The sequence below is a fragment of the Neodiprion virginianus genome, chromosome 1 (genome assembly GCF_021901495.1).
Source record: "Neodiprion virginianus isolate iyNeoVirg1 chromosome 1, iyNeoVirg1.1, whole genome shotgun sequence".
Lineage (NCBI taxonomy): Eukaryota > Metazoa > Arthropoda > Insecta > Hymenoptera > Diprionidae > Neodiprion > Neodiprion virginianus.
Genome location: NC_060877.1, coordinates 37,630,068 through 37,647,998, shown reverse-complemented (window position 1 = coordinate 37,647,998; position 17,931 = coordinate 37,630,068). Strand labels below are relative to the sequence as shown.

At 39.2% G+C, this 17,931-nt stretch overlaps 1 protein-coding gene across 2 annotated transcripts in view; it reads left to right on the top strand.

The window, feature by feature from the left end:
* Window positions 1–17,931, top strand: part of LOC124298884 (protein grainyhead) — a 71,894-nt gene that overhangs the window by 16,826 nt on the left and 37,137 nt on the right. The gene's annotated exons all lie outside the window — the stretch shown is intronic.

Here is a 17,931-nt window from a genome sequence, read left to right as displayed (position 1 = left end):
ATGATTTTCCTTGTATCCGTGACGCATAAAAAATGGGCGAGGCTTTTTCATTTAGAAAAACAAAGATTGACCTCGCTAACCACGGTATGTAAGTATATACAGATACGTACACACGTACAAGGAACGAGATGAAAAAAAAAAGAAGTGAAACCCAAGAAAAAAGGAAATCAAGCGAGAAAATCGTTACGCGCGAATTTAATTGAAACTGTTTATACAGCCACGTCAACGTGTACATCAATTAGACCTGAGAAAAAAGTTCACAGTCAACATTTGGTGAATAAAAACTGTTTAACCGACTCGGCGAAAATAGATTTATATTTTTGTCCCTTCACCTGATAATTGTAACAAGTAATATCAAATCAGCGAGAGGAAGTCACGAATAACTCTCGTGCCGATTAAACAATATTAACACCGTCGTAAAATATTCTCGCATCGCGTCGTCCGGAGAACCGTTCTTTCTTTTTTCTCATATCAATGCCTATGCGGTATTAATGTTTTTCGATACTAGTGCGCGAAGGTGGCAATGCCCACACAAGCGTGAAGGCGCGGCACGAGCCCTAAGACGAGTCGAAGGGCGAGTGTGGCGCATTCGCGCGAGATAGGCATTGCCAACTTTCGCGCGTCTATCGAACTCTATTTTTTGCTACATCTGTAATGAAAAGTCCGACATACACGATTATATTTACACGAAACCACGGCACGATGTCTGTTCAGTGACGATGTCGAGCACGGCAAGGAGTGACAAACTATTCCGTTGGTGGCGCTAGTGCAGCTGTTTGCGAAACGCGCAACTGTGGATAAAAGCGCGGCCGTCTTTTTCGCACACCGCTAGCAATGTGCGAAGGTTTTTTTCTCACACCGCTAGCAATGCGCGAAAGTTTTTCCCGCACACGTGTATAAAAGACTACTTTCGGTGCTTGTAAATGGTGCATAAAAATCAACTTTCCGTGCAGGTGTTGCAAAAACGAATATGCAATGCATGTGTTTAAACGTAAACCGGTGTTCAGACGTTGCGCCGTACAAACACGCCCACCCGAATCACCGAACGAGACACCCTGTAGACACAAAATTGTCTGTGCGGTATCTCTATCTGCCTACCTACCTACCTTCGTGCCTCTACCTACCTACCTACCTGTCACATCCGGATATCTGAGTACGCACCTACACGACTCTCCCCTCCCCCCCTTCTTCCCTTCGACAGACACACACACACACGCACACACACGAGCACGTGACACGTCTATTTCTAACGTACAAACCCGCTAATGGGCCAACTGAAACGTTAAATATCTGTAATTAATTTAAACTCCAGAAAATCTACAAAAAAAAAAAGAAGAAGAAAAAGCGAAGGAAAAGAAAAAAAAATCACACACACACACACACCATTCGTCGAAGGTGTGTAAAGGCGTAGAAAAAATGACATGGAAAAAAAAGCATATATATATATATATATATATATATATGCCGAAATTAGTTCCCCCCCCTCCCCCCCAGCGTGCATACGACATAAATCATTCCATTAAACACCCCGCGAGAAACTAGAGACATAGTGCGAAAGGAGAATAAGGGAGGGGGGGGGGGGGGGATACGATAATTCGACATATTGTCCCACGCTGCATCCGGCGATTCTGTGCTTGACGGTGATTTTTTCCACTCGCTGTTTTTCGTTTTTTAAACATATTTCTCACCATCTTTTTTTTTTTTTTTTTATCTTATTCGTTCTTCGCCTTCGTTCGATTTTCTCTGTCCTCCTCTTACACGATCCTCGTGTATTCCCGTATATATCAGCGTATTTTTTTGCTCTCTCGCTCTCGCTCTCTCTCTCTCTTTCTCTTTCTCCCTCTCGATTTTTGTTTCTTGCTTGTTGTCTCGAATCACGTCGAGTCCGCGTGTGTCCTCCAGAGATTGGCGCCGCAGGGGGGTGAGGAGGAGGGAGGTGTGGAGGGGAGGAATCTCTCTGGCCTTTCGTCGTGTTCGCATACATACGATACATTTATATCTATATATATATATATATACACGTATATTATATACATTATACGGTCAAGAATCGTTATTTTTAATCGTATAATATACACACATGTGTAGATATAATGCAGACATATTATATTATATAGACGTGATGTTGGTGCGTATCAAGGTACTCGAACATTTCGCAATATTACAAGCGATTTTGACGAAAAGTATTAAATTTGTACGGTATACAGATTGCAATATTATAATTATCCATGCGTCGGTAATGTGGAGATTTTTATTATACTTATATACCTATATTCACAATTAGATAACTTTTGTCTAGGATTATTGTATTACTAATAACAAGTCGACTCGCGTTTGTTCCGAACATTCGATTAGAAACCTCTTTATGTATAAAAGTTTAATACTTAAACATACGTAATATATGGTAATATATATTAATTAATTTTTATAAACGGTCAAGTCCATCGAGTATGGGGGTGATTCCGTCTATCGATTTTCTGTTTCGGTTTCGAGTAGCGCAGTTCTGATCATTTGTTCGAGCGACTGTATGCAAACCTTGAGATTTTATTAAACCGTTAGGCAACGTTTGAAACTAAATAGACGTGTATCACTATCATCTATAATTGTTTTAAGCAGCTCGATGCTTGTATTCTTCAGAGGTATATTAGGTAACGAGGTAAAAGGCAAATTCGGGGAAAACTGTCGTGATTTACAACAGGCCTTAAATTTTTAGAATTATTCAAAGAACGACTCGTACGTATAAATGCGCATAAATCGCAACATAAATTTAGGATAGGTATATAATTATAACGATCAGACGATATTAGCCGATGAATATTTTTACATAACGAGCAAAAATATTCAACCTGTTTTTTTTCTTTACCTCGTGAAACATTGTATACGTATTTGTTTTCACTTGATTATTTTTTTAATTTTTTTTCGCCACTCTCTTTCAACAATTAGCCAAAAAACGAAACGGAGCTATAACGATTACCGTCGATTCCTCTCTCCGGATGAAAAAAAATTCGGTGCACCGCAGATTCAAGGTTTACAACATAAACATACGCCGCATCGTACAATGCTAAATGATCGGTATGTTAAATAAATAATCTGTTGAAAAAAAAAAAATTAAAGAAATATAATCACAACAATATCTTCAACTCAAATCAATCTAAATCCCAGCCTGATTAACCAACACCGCGTTGCAATTCCAAAGCTGTTTATCGGTATATAAACCGTGGCATCGGAGAGGTCGGAGAGGGACGAGGGGAGGGGCGCGTTTTAAAGCGAGAAACGCGCTACGTATAAACGTCAATCAACATAACCTATCGCACCGTTTCCATACTGCAGAAGTAAAGAGAGTGCGGTAAAAAGCTTCGTTGTATACCGGCTCACGCGGAGCAAAGAGAGGAAGAGAGAGGCGGCAGGGGGGATAAAAAGGGAAAGAGATCGCGGGGCAGACGCAGGGCGTGGTCCAGCCTTGCTCTCTCTCTCTCTCTCTCTCTCTCTCTCTCTCTCTGCACCTACGGCGCGACTTGTCTCCTCTCCGGGTGTTGGTGCGTCGGGACTTGTGGTGTACATGAGCATACGTATCGTTAAACGATGCACCAACTAACCAATACAGCAAATCCTTGCTCCACGCGCATCGTTCGAGTGAAATCTGCACGCTTCTATATCACTTCTGCACTGCCGCTTGCCGCAGGAATTATATACGTATGTTGCACATACACTTGTACGTGTATATATGTACCTATGTACGATATTGACGATGCAGAATCCGTTTATTCTACGTACGGGGTGACGGTAAGGTCCATTTTATCTTTCTACACACTGAGAAAAATTTCATTTGTTATAGTAGGTTGAAAAATTCAGTAAAACAGGTATCGTTGAGAAAACTGTTTGACTATTGTTGGAATTACGAAAAACGAGGTACGCGTCAACATTTTGCGCTATCGTCGATCTTTTTTGGTTATTGCAACGCAAAATCAGTTTGTGAGGTTTACTCTACTTTTTTAGTTAAATAAGACTTTATCGTCAATTTATTCTTGCACAAGCGTTAAATTTTCGCAACAGTTGCGAGAAAATATAGCAACAGTGATGGTAATGAGAAAGAATAGTAACGGATACTAGACTTTCTGGTAACAGCTAAAAAACTAATTTTCATTTTCTACATAGAACTATATTTTTCGATTGTGATAAAAAATGAAAATAGCCAAGTACCGAGCGGTAACCGGAACTAAAAATTTCTCTCAGTGTACGTAAAAGCGCTTATTTCACATTGCCAATTTATTATTTTCGAAAATTTATGCACCGTCCTTGACTATTTTCATTTTTCACTGCTGACCGGGAAATAAAATGGTTCACGATACGAAGTGAAAACTAAACTCGTGGCTATCTTTTTCTTACAATTGGTAGCACGAAAGGGTTTCAGAATATTTCAATGCAAAAAAACGAAGGTTTTTTCGCAAATTTATCATTGGTATGTTCTCATTTCGCATGATTATTGCAAGCCAGGACTTCTGTTTAATTTAAGAATATAATGAGTAAAATCGAAACGAAAATCGGCAAGCACGAATCGGAGTTTCGCCGATCGTGAAAGAAGAAGGTCGCTGCAGGCTGTAGTTTCGCTAAAGAAGGTCACACTGGATCTTATGTTGCATTTTGCGAAAGCGACGTTAAGGGATCTTGGTTCGCGTAAAATTTAACTGCTGAAATACCGAACGGCACTGACTAGAATCCCGAGATTTTTATTGCTCAACAATAATAAACCGCGCAATATTGTAGAGAAAAAATTAACTATTCATAGAATTATTCTATCGAATTTCGTGTGCCATAGAATAGTATACTTCGATGAATATATACACAAGCTCTGCTCGAAATTCTTCACTGTAAAAATCGGTTCATTCGTTTCTTCTTTTGCAATGGTTAACTAATTGCATTTTCGACTGACTTCAATAGTAACTAAATTAACAAATCGTTGACAACGAGGAACGAGGCGAGGAATTTGAATTGCCAAAAAAAAAAAAAAAGAAAAAAAATCCCAATATTTCTTTCACGCTATGCTTCGAGACGCGATAAGGAGCTCGCTGTGACATTGAGACACGAGCTGTCTCCGAGAAATGCCTTCAGGCGTAATCTCAAATATCAAGACGTGGTCGGGAATCCGCAGCACGAGAAGGTCTTACAAAAGGATCGAAGCCGATGGGAACGTGCGAATTTTTCGAGCTCACTTTCTGCGAAGCGAAATAATCGGGAAAGGCCGGTAAAATCGTATAACAATCAACGGACCCAGCGAACTTTTCCTCTACGTCGGGAAGGTTGTATAAATTTGGTTTAAGAAGGAAAAGCCAAAAATAGCACGGGGAAAAAATATTTAATAAGAATTCGCATCAATTACGACCGAACATCGTCAATCGTATTTCATTGTTTTCTTTTTTTTTTTTTTATTTTTTTTTTACGAACGTATTCACAGCATTCAGGCGTCACGCATTACGCAGATTGAATTTTTCATGTTTCCCAGTTTCCTGGAACTCGATCGGAATTTAGTAAACTTCTTTCATCACCGTTTGATTTGAGAAGCCTGAAACGACGTTCAGGAATTTGAGGATTAGGGAAGAAATAATGAGCAAAATCAAAACATGAAAAGTTTGAAGTCAAAATTTAAAGGGATCTTAAACTTTTGAGCTCCACCAATATATTTATCAAATTTTACCATAGACTTAAAAAGTTCGGTAAATTGATGTAATAGTACCAAAAATATTTACAAATTTAGTTATAAGGCAGTTTGTCGTAACATCAAATCGATTTAGGATCAGCCGTAAGTTTAATTTTTAACGCTCACACGAAAAAAAACACGTGTAAAATATAAAAAATAAATCAATAAAAAAAAATGACGATCGTTGCAGTGCCAGCAGCATATTCTACGGTAGAACCCGTGCAGAATTTCTGGTGAAATTTGGAATGACAATTGGAAACGGACTCTTAATCTTTTACTGACAACAACTATTCTGTTTCATCTATTTCTGTTTTCAAATAAATTATTGTATATATTATAATCTATTTCAGAGATAAAAACAGATGTGGCATACTTTATAAGGCATATTTCGCAATGACAAAACTTCACAATCAGTTTTACCGTAATCTTTCAAATTGGGGAAGCGAGAAGAATGAAAAAAAAAAAAAATTAGACGTTTCACAGTGATTTTCAAAATATATAAATCTAATTTTATCGCGCGATAAAACGGTTGAATTACGTCCAAAATACACAGCATTCTATAACGTAAAATAATTAAAAATGACAAACATGAAAACCATCTCGTAAGCCAAGAACAAATATCCGTCAACGACAATTAGTGACATTCATTGTCGGTACGTATACTCGACGATACTTCCAGCGATATTCAAAGAATTGATTTGTATAAAAATCATAAAAATTAACCAAAAAAAAAAAGTATCCTCCGTTTTAACGCTTCTCCCTGATCATTATTACAAGACGACCTTCCCGAGACAAGGAAGGTCAGAAATTCGAGCGTCCCTTCTTCCCATAGAGCTTAAAGCTTAAAGGAGGAGCAGGACGACGGTCAAGGGATGATACATAGGGTCAACCATTGCATGGCCGTCTCATACCTATATACCTATATTCCATTATCGAGCTTCCCCCCCCCCCCTCCTCTCTCTTTATTTTTACCATATAACGGGGTACACCGGCATGTAGATTCTCCCCTTCCGGTAGCGTTGCGGAGGGTAAAAGAGCGGCCCGGTATATGGCATAAGCATGGTGACCATCAGGGGAGGCAGAAGCGCAAATATCATCACATGACGCGGAGTACTTGTGCCCTCCAGGTGCAGCTTTGTGCGTGCGCACATAATGCCACCTAAATTATGCTAATCCGTTCGAAGCCTCGGAAATTTCCGTTGATATTTCTTAGACATTATTTACCATATTGTGCGAATTAAATTTTTGAGTTTAGACGATTTTTCGATAGTCGAAAATTCGTTTCAATTCTTCGGTTCGAGCTTCGATGTATTAGGTGTAATGATGCAGAGTATGATAATTTTGCAAACGTTAAAAAAAAATCGTTTGAATATTATTGGAACTGCGAAAAACGAAGTACGCCTAACTTTTTTGGTTATTGCAACGCAAAATCAGTTTCTGAGGTTTACTCTACTTTTTTAGTTAAACAAGGCTTTAACGTCAACAGCAATTGTAATGAGAAAGAACAGTAACGGATACTAGACTTTCCGGTAACAGCTGGAAAACTAATTTTCATTTGTTATCTAGAACAATATTTTGTCGATTGTGGTAAAAAATGAAAATAGTTAAGGACCGAGCGGTAGCGGGAACTAAAAATTTTTCTCAGTGGAGTTTCATCCTTTCCGGGGAGTAAAAACTATCCTTATTCGAAAAATCACTTGTCCACGTACGTTAACACGTAACAATCTTTCTTAGGCGGAGAAAATATTGCACGCATCGAGGTACGCCTGGAATATCGGCGTGCAGTTGCTTCAATCATTGCCTCTATCGGATATAAATATAAATAACCTCATGTAACGCTTGTACGTATGAGAGATGCGTGGGTGTTCGTAAGTAATGATTCCTATCGATACATTATACCGTTATACGATGTAATAAATTTGTGTGATGCGAAGGAAGAAATATATCAAGTTTATTATACGGTATGTTATTCAATATGTATATCCATGAATATGTGTAGGTATATTAAAGAAAGGAAGAAAGAAAAAAAAAAAACGTAAGAATAAATTAGTAATATTCGGACACTCTTTAAAATAAATTTCACCATTAGACATCACCAAATTTTTTTTTCCGTCTTTGATTTATAGAAATCGGTATGTATACATATAATATATGTAGGTACGCTGGTATTCGCCGAGGATTTCATCGTTGCGGATTTCTTTCAAATCTCTTATGATTCTTGTAATCATTCATGCGATATGAATGTCTTATAACATGTAGTTGTACGGGGTGAAAATATTTAAAACAGTCAGGTGTTCACTTATATCAATATTTAATATCCGCGTGACAATATATCATTCGATCAAATTACAAATCTGTCATTGAGAGTTAAAAAGCAGACGGAAGAAAAAAAACATCGACGTACATCGGTGTATTTTGTTTTACGATTTTTGCAAATATACGAACGCAAATATAATCCTTATAGGTATGCATATATCTATAATAAAAAGATCGAAATATTATACAAGATCGAAAATAAAGTTGGTATGTGAAAAAGACAACTCTTATACTTTGCAATCATACGCGCGCCACAGTCATTATACAAAAATTGACGGGCAAAAAAAGGTGGAGTAAAAAACTCGTAAGAAATCACGAAGTTGATGGACATAAACATGTAATAATATTACCGATATACGTACATTATATCAATGATTTTTTTACCCCAGTTGAATATACTTGTAATAATGATATTACTATTTTATGTATAAATATATAGGTAAAAAGTATAATGTACATAATACATATTTCGCTTATTGATTTATACAAGAATATTATGTAACACGTAATGTGTCGTACATTTTTCAACAATCTTGCATTATTGTGACGTATAGCTCAACATATTTATCCCAAGTGGAAGTCTATTCCACGCTTAGTTGAACATTTGATTTTCTTGGAAAATATTGCGTTTTCATTCATAAATCTTATACCTCTATTACGCTATTATACCTGATAGAATTTTTTCTCCGGAGTTTTATTTACGTTCATCTACGTCCGTTTTGCCATATCTGGCATATTTAACGCTAAACGGGTTTACAAAGCGTATTTTTCACCACGTTATCATCCAGTTCGCTTGGACATACATCCACTTTGTACACACACGTCGTATGTTTCACCCATATACGATCGAATAGAATCCACGCAACTAAGAGTGACCAAAAATAAACGATTTTCGATTAAATTGATTAGTTTTTCACGATTAATCGAATATAATCGATTATTTTTCCTCAGAATCGGTATTTGTTTTTTACTCCCACGAACAACGCAATTTATTTGATTAAAGTATCAATTATTATCGTTGCCTTACTTACCAAGTACCTATTTGATGTAACGAGTGAAAGATGAATGAATATTTTCACCTAAAATTGAAAAATATTTTCAACGAATCACTGAATTATCAAAAAACTTTTCCGCTATTAAGACTACATACTGAAATTTATGAAATATAAAAAAAATACGAAACAATCGAATAATCGATTAATTTTCACCGATTCAATCGAGGCTCGTTCGATTATTTTTTTTTTTTTTTGACACGATTAATCGATGCATCGATTATTTTTAAGTCAGTTGGCATTATTAACGCAACAGGTTGCCAATCGACGAATGGATCAGAGTCTGCATTGAGCGCGTCAAGCGCCTGCAGCGAGCTGAAAAGACAGAGAGAATGAACGAGAGAGAGAGAGAGGGATTGACAAAGATGTAAAGGGCAAGGTCGTCCAATTGACTTGCCCAGGTTCTCCTACGTCAGGCAAATTGCAATCGTACAGTGTATCGAGATTATTTTGAGAGGATGCCTCACGGCGAAAATACACGGATTCAAGCACGACGTTCGGTATAATTGCCGTCTGAAGAGCGTCATTTTCTTTTATGTCCATTTTGTTTTTTATTTTATTTTATTTCATTTTTTTTAATGTCATTCAACGATCGACCGTAACTTTAGAGAAATCAAAGATATCCAGTTTTACGGCGAGATGACTAAATTTTTGAAAATTTCTCATCGAGGTCTCCAAAATTCTTTACCAAAATTAAAGATACGTATACTTAAATTCACAGAGACACGAGTTTGAGGTTTATAAAAGAATTTTCACGAAAAATTTTACCGTACAACATTTTTACGTATATATATACAAAATTAAGTATATCGTCAATTTTGAATAATCAATCAAACATAATCAACATCGTGTAATGTTTATGCGCGCTATTTACGCGTGCACTGAACTTTTTCGACAGTCGAACGAGAAAAAAAAGGAAGGAAAAAATCCAAAATTTTCGGTTATCAGCAAATAATCACTACAATTTTAACATTGAGTGTCGGCGTTGACGTTCACGTTGTATACCCATTTTGAAAGGAGTTATGCGCATAAACATGCCTGATCATATCTGATAATCTAATGGCAAAAATGTTAATCAGCAAATATGTCGGGTTAAGTCGAAATAGGCACTATTAAGAACGCACGGGCCTTGTTTGTATATTCATTGTCAGTGTGTGATGTAAATATATATTGCAAATAGGTTCGGTATTTTTTTTTTTTTTTTTTTTTTTTCGTCGTTTTTATGTCTCTCACTTCAGAGCGCGTTCAAATCGCGCTGCAGCGTCTATAGTTTATATATTATCCTAGAATTACGTGGTTCCTCCGAGTATTATTACCATTTTAGAAACATTAAACGCCGAGTTTTATTGAACACTAAGCGGTGACAGTGTATCGTTCGCCTTTCCAGTGAGATTCGAAAATTACAGCAAAAACACGAGTTCTAAAACCGAATTGCGATTCTCGTCGAATTGCAGTCTCGATAAACTATATTATAGCTACGTTTAATAATATCGTTCGACAATTTTAATCCGATTGCACGCGAACGGAAGTGCCGATTGGAGAGGTCGACGTACTTCTTTTGCATATAAAGAAAAAAGAGACTGTGAGAAAAACAAAAAAAAAAAAAAAAAAAATCACCGTAGTTATTCACCATCGTGAGTCAACGACGAGTCTAATAAAAATATATCTTGCGGTTTCATGAAATGTATGTATCAAGCTTGTGCAATTTTAAAAAAAATTTTTTATTTTATTGATACTCAAAACGAGGCGGCTTATCTGATCGGGATAGCGAATGTATTTTGTAATTTATTTCGACACTTAAAATGTTAGATAGACTGAAGTGCCAATTATATTCGCAGTATTTTTTTATTCACTGATAACGTTAGCTTGGTTCGTAACCTTAAAATCAATGCCCCCAGATAATTATTAAATTTTTTTATATGCATGTAGAAAAAAGAAACATGCAAAAGTGAGTAATAAAAATAACACGAACAAAGCACAAAAAGGAGAAAAAATAATTTTCGAATGACTCTTGGTGTAATGATTCTTCTCGTATATACACATATTAGATTTAGTTTTAGTTAGATATTTTTTCCTGTTTCCGTACTTGGTTAGTTTTGATTTTATCAGTCACTTTTGCATACCCATTTTTTTCCAAGCCAAGTAATTTCCATCGAAAAAATATAAGTCCGATTTGAAATTTCACAAGAAAATATAATTCGTTCCGTAGATAATGCACGGTGAATTTTCGTTACTTTCTGTCAACAAAAAGAGTCAATCACTCGATGAACCGTTGAAAATTTGAAAAAGCATTTATCCGATCATCACTAATTGTCAAAAATATAAAAAGTTTCGTTAATTAAAGTAAACAAGAATACTTCTGATATCTCAATTGCAAGTGCAATATCAAAATTGCTTACATAAATAACATACAACACGTAGATACCTGTAAAAAAAAAAAAAAAATCACCGCACTGCATCCGTCCCGCAGCTTTTCTCCGGACGCGATGAGATGACGCAGAGAATAAAAAGAAAGGCTAACAGTAATAGAAAAAGGTTATACAGACTAAAAGGTGAAGTAGATGGGGCAGGGCGGAGGGGGGGATTAGATTGGATTGGATATCAAAGCGTTCTAAGAGCACCCGGGCTTGCAGGTAGATGCACGCATAGACGCAGAGCGAAGATAGATTCCTTCTCTATCGATGTATGGAGCGTATAAATGGGTACGTAGCGCGACAAACGCATCGCGCACACATTCAGCTCAGCGCGGCGCAACGTAACGCAGCGCAGCGTATTGCGCGCACACGCGCGATGCGAGATTCACACAACGAGCGCAGGCGCGCGCGCGCGCGCTGACACGTATGGGCGAAAATGTCGGCGGCGCAGCGCGGCGGGACGAGGAGGAGGGGGGGGGGATTTTGACGGCAGTGGTAGGGGACTGATATGAGGGTTGGCATGGAGGGGGTGAGTAGGGGGGAAAAATGGGCGTGTCTCCGGAACGTACACGCACTTATACACGGTGGCACGTCTCTAATAGGAGCACACGTACCACGACACGTACGATCGGCGATGAAACACGGAGGAACGTCGTGCACGTACATTTACTAAGGTGTGTGTCACGCCGACTACTCACAGTCTCGACCGCGCGCGGACAAGATGTAAGTTCAGAAACTGGAAGGTGCCACTTCTGCACAGTCCAATACAAGACACCGAACCGGAAAGTTCGTCGAAAATATTTAAACCTAAAACACTTTGGAGACGCGACGGTGAGACGCTTGTTTTGTCGCCCCCTCCCCCTCGGGAATTAAACTGGCGATTTTTTACAACGGGTAAGGTATTCGCTCGTAAATGTGGTTTCGTACGGTGTCCAGGACATTAACGGTCGACCGAAATCTCAGTCAACTATTAACAGCAGTGCCGGGTGTTCCATGTCGTGTGCTTGATTTTTGCACAACCCCCGGACCTTGGGTTATAAATCCAGAAAGTGCCTAAATAGCAATGACATTTGACTAAGACGAGGGATGAAACCAATGAGGATTATCGAAGACCTCGAAATTAAACTAAAAACGGATAACGTTCTTTGGCATTTTATTTATTATTAATCCGAGGTTTTATTTTTCTCATTTCTTGGTCGGTTATTGAGATTGGAATCGGTACCGATGAACCACCGAAACCGCGTAACAGGGCGAGTGAAAAAACTATTCACCCCGTGTGTTTGCATGTGTCCGATAAGCAAATCCGCAGAGAATAACTAAAGCAGCAAAAACTGATGAACCACTTGCCGTGCAATCCTGCACAAGGATTCGCGAGTGTGTAGTTTGCGTGTTTGAAAAGCGCGGGAGGATATCAACACGGACTGTAAAATTTTTCCCACAACGTGCTGGTGAAGCGGAAAAGCTGTGACGATAAGAATCTGCAATATCCTGGTGGGTGATAACCCCCGGAGTGCATACTATTCAGGGATCATTTGATTCGGTTTTACATCGTGTTATTTTATTTTTCGCGTCGTTCGAGTGACAGTTTTTCGACTCGAGTTCAGTGCCGCCCCGCAAACCCTATCCAATCACCCTCCGCTTATCATACATCGGAAAGGATCAATCACCGGAAGTTCACATGCGTCGACAACAGCATCACCACCAAGAAGGAACTTAGGTAAATTGTCCTTGTATATTTTCCCGCTGGTACAGATCGGAAGACATAACATTTCAATGCCCGTATATAAATCATAAAGATTTTTCTCTAAAAGCAGGGTGAAAATACATGAAAATTAGAAATTATACGAATGTATAATATTCGGTGATTTGCAGTACATAAATCAGAAATTCGAATTCCGTCTTTTACGTCGACTGGAACACATGGGTACATATGGTAAGTGTACCACGTTTAAACCCAATTACTGACCCTTTTATTTTCCACAATTATAAACCGTCGGCACAAATTGTGAATTTCTCGATTACTAAAACGAATTGCTAGAGGGTTAGACACTACAAATTTATTCTTTGGTGATTCTAAAACTAACTATCGAGCAGATGCATTCAAAAAAGCTCGACAATTGGGACAGGGTCGATATAACTGTTACACTTACCTTAATCAAGCCCTGGTGAAAATCGAAGTCTCGAATCGAAGAGATAAAACAGTCCAATGTCAAATGTCCCACAGTACGAAATAGTCCGCACGTTGTACCCAGTCCAGCATCGGCAGGAGGACGAGTGTTTTACATGCTTGTGCATAAAGCAACCTTACGAGAAGGGACAGACAAACATATTTGACGGGGGGTCAGTCGGAAATATTCCCATGGGCATCCCTCATTACGGGGCAAGGGACACTAGTTCCATTATACGGGGCTATCTTCGCCGAACAACAACCCTTTATGCTAAGTGAGACTTTCCTCCGATGACCCCTTCGGCCATTCGCAAAGACTGGACGGTCAGACACCGAGGGACCTCGACAGACCTGCGAATCGCGCTCTGCATGTGCTCTGGACATATGTAGGTACTCTTCGTATGGGAGATTTCGATGCGCCTAACCGTTATGTCCGTGCTCACTCGCACCCGTCGTCCGAGCCGAATTTCTATAAGTCCAGCTCTTGGGGTGCGAAACGAGGGGTCACTTTCTGCGCTTGGAAGCCTGAAACACTCGGGAAAGAGTCGGCGATCATTACGGGCTTATTTTGCTTCCAGACGAATTTTGAAAACATGGTCAAGGCGAACGGGTTACTGACATGGTCAAGGAGGCGAAAACGCATCTGGGAGACCATCAGGTGTCGTCCTGTTAAGTGTATTCAAATGGTCGTTTACCGGTTCGCGAGCGGTCAGTCACTGGTGCATTCACCCTAATCCTTGATCACTCCTGTTGTAAACTCGATGACAGAATTTTCGGTCCGCGTGCGTTGGACTTCGATGGAATTGACCGAACAATTATTCACTCGATCGTTTAGGCCAATCAGAGTTTTGAGTAAGTCTTAAGAGTTTTGTCGGAGGACTCTGAAGCTACGACTCGATCCTGGGTATAAATCGAAAAAGCTGTAAGGGGGCTGAAGACGGCGCAAATTTCTAAATGGCTGGATCACGTGGCCGAGGCTGTACCTACCTATAATGTTCGCCACTTGGTACGGTGTAATGATTGTACAGAATGGAAACTCTCGGGCGATAAATAAAAATGGAATGAGCGCGGGAAATAATTGGCTCGCAAATCTCGCGGGCACATTCGACTCCTCTGCACGAATCCAAGCACGCCAATAATGGAGACTCTCTTTTTCTCTTTCTCTCTCTAAGGGCGCGGGGCCACGCCGCAGGGGTTTATTAATTGCTCAAAAGTCAAGTATACAGTGGGTAATGGTCTGGTTCCCCATGGCGCATTGTTCTTGGGGTGTTAATACGAAGTTATATTCGCGTTCGCTGCATGCCCTCTATATTCACCAGCGCTGCAGGTGTTAAAATACGCCCGCGGGTTTTCGTATCGCAAGTTTTCTCGGCCCAGCCTATTACCTAACTTACATAAGCAATTCATGGGAAGAAAAAGGAAGAAGCAGTTGGATTCAGAAATATTTATGTTCACTGTCTTGCAGCGAAAAACCATCGGCTGGAAGTTTTAATCGGACTAGAAGCTTTGAATTAAGTATTATTTATTCCTAATGTGCGGGATTCTTTGTTTCGCGTTGTGTTCATTTTATTCAAGACCAAAAACTTCGAAACACTGTATTTTATGTTATATCCAAAGAATCCACGAGGGAGGTTATATATATCCTCTATAAATCATACGTATAATATTCGCGCGTATCTTTTTTTTCTTGATCTACCATGTCAATTTTTGTTTGGTGGCTATCGGATTTTTCTTATTTTCTTAATTTTAATGCAACATGTATAAATCGTGTTTTGCCTGCCGATTTTTATTATTTATTATGTATATTTACACGGATATATATATATATGTGTGTACATGTGCATTTATGAAACAGTGTAAAACGCAATTTAATGTGTTCTTTGGCTATGATCTGAGATGCTGGTTATTGGTATAGACGTCGGCACGATTGATTTATTTACTAATTATTGTAGACAAAATAAAAGACTGAGGCACGCCGTGTGTATATTTAATATGTGTTCGATGTATCTGCACCAGCTGCGGTGATATTTATTACATATTATTCATTAGAATATAGATATATACGTGTGTGGGCACATTTGATATACATGTTGAAATCAAAATAAAAGGAGACAAAAAACACCACCAAATGTCTGATATCACAGCGATCGGTACGCGGTGATAATGACTATGGTATATATATATATATAAAATACATACACGCTGTATAATAAGATACCGAAACAAAGATGAAAAAAACCACCATCGAAGAAAAATAAAATGAAAAAAACTACCAAAATACGTATAATTTCTAGACGTGGGATTCGTAAGACGACTTTGGATCCCATCGAAGGCCAGTATTTATGTACCTATTCGTGTTGTACGTGTGTGTAGACGTGTGCACGCGTCGGTGTGATGCCCGAACAACGCGAAGGCCCGAAATCGGTCCCCGATCGAACGGCGCCTGTAAGCCTGTGGACGCCTATCGAACTTGAAAGTTTTAAACCGGGTAAAAATCTGTAAGCCTAATGTGGAACGCGTGTATCCGTATCCACATGTGTGTGTGTTTGCGTGTGTGGATAGTTGCCACTTAATCGTGTGTAAATAACGTGAAATTTCGTTAGCTGAATCAGTAATTTGATATATGTATAATACATCAATATATATATATATATGCATAGATAGATATACGCTCTCCTACTGACCAAGAAAATCTTCTACATCTCAAACTACTTTTACGTTCGAAAAATTATACAAATTTCTTCTTCGCAATTAGAATCTTTAAAGAAAGACGTAATTAATCAGGCGCGAAGAAAATGTCACTCCGTGCTCGATTCTAATTCGAGGTTCGTGGTTCGAGTTTTGTTTGAGGCTGAAAGCTGACCGTTGATTGTGTGTGTTTTTTTTTAGTGTGGACGGTGGAAGAGATATATCATTGATTACGTTTCATTAATTAATTTGGCGCGGGTATTTTGAAGAAACCCAAGAATAACGATTTGCCTCAATTAAAATAAAAAACTTAGGTTACGCGGTGATAAAATGGGGCCGAATACGAGACCCTGACGTCACGGGGACATTTTCCGGGAAAATCCGCATCGTCCGTGGAGTGTAAAACCGCAATTAAGTTGGGGCCCGAGGATGTCGAGACGCCGATTTTGGACCGATCGCCGCATCGCGTCTCTTCGAGTCGGGTCGCGGCTTCGTGGAGACCGGCTGCGCAACTCGCTTGACTAATTACATACGGAAGACGCGTCGCGACGCTCTTCGATCGGCGTGGATCATGGGATCGAGGGGATCGTGGATCGTCGTCCGGTCGCGGCTACCGGTTTTGCGGGGTGAGGTGGGGGGCTGTCGCGATTCGTCGAGGCTCTACGCGTCCCAGGAGGATGCCAGGAGGATTGCATCGCTGCATCAAGGATGCTGCTGCACCGCAGCTCCGGAATCGGAACCGAATGATCGTCTTGCGGGACGTCGAGAGAATAGCGGAATCGCTGGCGAAGGAACCTTGTACGCGTACAATAATAATAATTTTATATTTTCTCCCTTTTCCCCAACCGCGGGTGTCTTAGCATCTCGTAAATCGAGAATTGTCACTTGATCCTTATCAATTATCCTCCCCCACGGGAAGAAAAATAAGAACAAATGTTACTCAGAACTGCAGCAAAAAGGGACGCGTAAAGTTTTTTTAATAAAAACAAATATTCTCGTCAAATATATTTTCTGTTATAAATGTAACGGATTTTAGTCTGTACAAATTTTGCATTTTACCAATTATGTTTTAACGAAAAATCATATGGTTCCATATTTTCCGGCGATTTTTAGTCAAGTCTACTATTTTATTATCTCCGTAGCCGTTATGCAAAATGTTCAAGAGTTTCTGCATTCCGAACGACCTCCGACTATAATCCCGACGCTTGCGCGCAGGTAACGGCTAATGATCGAATGGCGGGAAAATTTTTCACCATTACCCGTCTTCGCAAGCGATGATCCATCGGTTATACGCATGTACGAGGATCTCACGTCATGCATCATCTATGTACCTTACGATTAGCGCATATCCTCGCGTTTTCCTATGGATGGATATTACCAGCGATTTGCACGCGGTCCTTGCTAATAACATAATAAAGAACAAGCGATTTCCGATCCTCGGAAAATTTGAATTATGATACACAAGAACTTGAATCCTTTAATTCTTGCCGCAAGTATATAATTAAGCTCCGTTCACAGGCAATTAGTTATTTATATTAGTTATTACGCAGACCAAAAACTTTGTCTTTTGAAAAACGTTGCTTTGGCACAATATTTGGT